The following is a 2,714-nucleotide window of genomic DNA, read 5'->3' as shown; positions in this document are numbered from 1 at the left end:
GTATAGTATAATTATTGATTATCAGTCCATATACTGCTATCTGTTCACAGTGGCTAGGTTAAGAATTTTACATCCCTGTAATATACTGATGAGCAGGAACTTTCTTTTCAATACACAGCTTTATCATAAAGGCAACATTTTTGATGCAGAGTGTGTCCGTTGTCTAAATCACAGTGCTTTCCCTGGATGACTCTATTATCGCTGGCTATGGGAAACAGTTTTACTTGGTGCTACTGCAGAATGTGAATAGCAAGTCTTTTTTGGTGCAAAAGCGTCTCTTGCAAAGGGAGCTGCTTATACTATATTTGTTGTCCAGGGATGGGAAAATAGGGCAGGAGCTTCCCTAAATCAACTTCCTCTCTCCTGCAATGACCTATCACATTTTATCAAACAAATCCTGCATTATGTAAGCAGGTAACAGAGATTTCACCACAAGAGGACGACAAAAACATAGTCAAAGCAATACACAGACAAAAAAGATGTTTTTCCAGACACAGCTGTTTGGCCACATCCCAGCTAGTGCCTAGCTGCCACTCCTGAGATGAGAGCGATAGATGCATGGGTATCCTCCACAGAGAGGTTGTCTCACCCTGCCAAGTCTGTCTAAAATCTGTCTCACTGAGACTGAGTGAGGAGGGACAACAATGTAGTGAGATGAGCAAAATCTATTTTCTGCCCAAGTGTTGGTGACAGTGTGCCTGTTTTGTCTTTGACACACACATATACCCCATGTCAGCTTGGTCAGAGTTGAGCCAAAAAACAAAAAAAAAGCCCCAGCCATCCCTCCTTCTCCTTCTCTTTCCCCTCTCCATCCTTTCTCACTTCCTCATATTATTTGACTCTATCCCTGTTTGTCTTGGCTACATTGTCATTTATCATATCGTCTCAAGGGTTCACAGATGCCATCACATTCTTTCCCCTGATCATGTCAAGTGGGTGCCTGGAAACTCCTTGTGACAAAAGTGTTGCCTCAACCTTTCTAATCCAAAAGCCCCTGGGGCTTTTTTTTAACAAGCAAGGCTGCCTGGCTGGCAGCTAGCTCAGCTGCGGCCAGTCAGCCTCAGTCAATACCAATAAGTAACATTTATACAGTCCGACATGGCAGTGTACAGTATGTGTGTACTGGGGCATCTTAATTGTTGATTGAGCAAATTCAAATCATTGTTTAAATAATGGCTGTACATTTTATCCAGTTGTCTCTGCATTCATCAGACCAAAGCAAAACCGTCCGTGAAAGCGTACAATTGGAAATATTTCACACTGCTAAAAGTGCTTAAACTGTATTGAAAGATCTAATTCAAAAACACATCCTGGTAGCTACCTCAAGCACTCCTGTTATCATAGTTTTTACAAAACAATATTGTCATTTGGTGGCAGCATACTGTTCAACAAATGCATTAACTGTCTTCAGTGGCATTTAGTGACACTATACTAGAGCCAGATGACTTTGTAAAAAAAAAAAAAGAAAAAATGTTTTTCCATATGTCAATAAAGAAACACCAGTAACAAAATGCAATGTGTCATTAAATATTAATTTCATGTGTAGATTTCCAATCTCAATATAAAAATCTCAGTGGTATTTGCTAAAGTATTCCACAGCAGTGGAGCACTGTAAAAATAAAAAGTGGGACTGAGTTTCAGCTACAAATCAGTGTTAAAACACCATCTTGCTGAAATGTCCCCAAACAGCTCCAAATCCCCACAAGCTCTGACCTCTGACTCTTTGCAGAAGCTAAAGAAAAAAAGAAATCTTTATGCACCACTAAAGTACCACAGAACAAATCATCTCATTGTTTCACTGAGTGGCTTTAATAACATTAAATAATGTAATCTTTAATACTTTAATCGATTTAGTTAGTATTTTGAGAATTTGATAGTATCCATGTTACTCTGTAAGGCAAAATGGGATGAGTAAATTATTTGGAAGTAAGAAATTGTTCATAGTTCCTATGGGGACTATGATCATGATTTGTGACATCACAAATAGGTCAGAGCCAATTCTGGTCCAATATTCAACTTACACAAGTGTCATATGGAAACTTGAAGCTTCCAGAGCACAAACACTGAAAACTGGCTAAACTAGTGAGGCAGGAGATATCTTCTGTGAACTAGTTAAACTTTTGAAATGAAATACATTTGCATATTCATAGACTCTAAGCTTTTTAATGAGGGAGAAGGAATAAAGGCAATTTCAAGGATTTTAACATTATTTACAGTTCCAGTTGGCCTTGATTCAACCCTCCTTGGATAACCATGACCTGGATGACTGAGAATCTTCACAGACAGTAATTATACTTTTTTGTGGGTTAGGGTTAGGTGTGGGTTAAACCAAATCAGACCCACAATATTGTTTCAAGAAAAGTATTTTTAAGTCTAAATACCTGTCTTGAGGGGCTCTTTAATGAAGCTTCATGCAACTTTTAAATTGGAGTGGTCTCTGGGATTTTTGTGAATGTCTTCCACCATCTAGTGTACATCCTTCAGCAATGCACCTAAATGATTAAACATGCGATATTGTCAGTATCGACATATAAACCCATTTGAAACACGCTAAAATTAACTAATATAATTACGTAGATTAATTTTGGAAATGTTTATTAAACAGTATTATCATAACAGTTGATGGACGGGCTGTAAAGCTGCAGGATGCGGAACATATGTTGGCCTGTGTAGTTTCTACTACAGCCACTTTCACTGTAACACCACAACTTCAG

The sequence above is a fragment of the Scomber scombrus genome, chromosome 16 (assembly GCF_963691925.1).
Source record: "Scomber scombrus chromosome 16, fScoSco1.1, whole genome shotgun sequence".
Taxonomy (NCBI): Eukaryota; Metazoa; Chordata; class Actinopteri; order Scombriformes; family Scombridae; genus Scomber; species Scomber scombrus.
The sequence above is the reverse complement of the archived record's forward strand: the minus strand, read 5'-3'. Positions refer to the sequence as shown.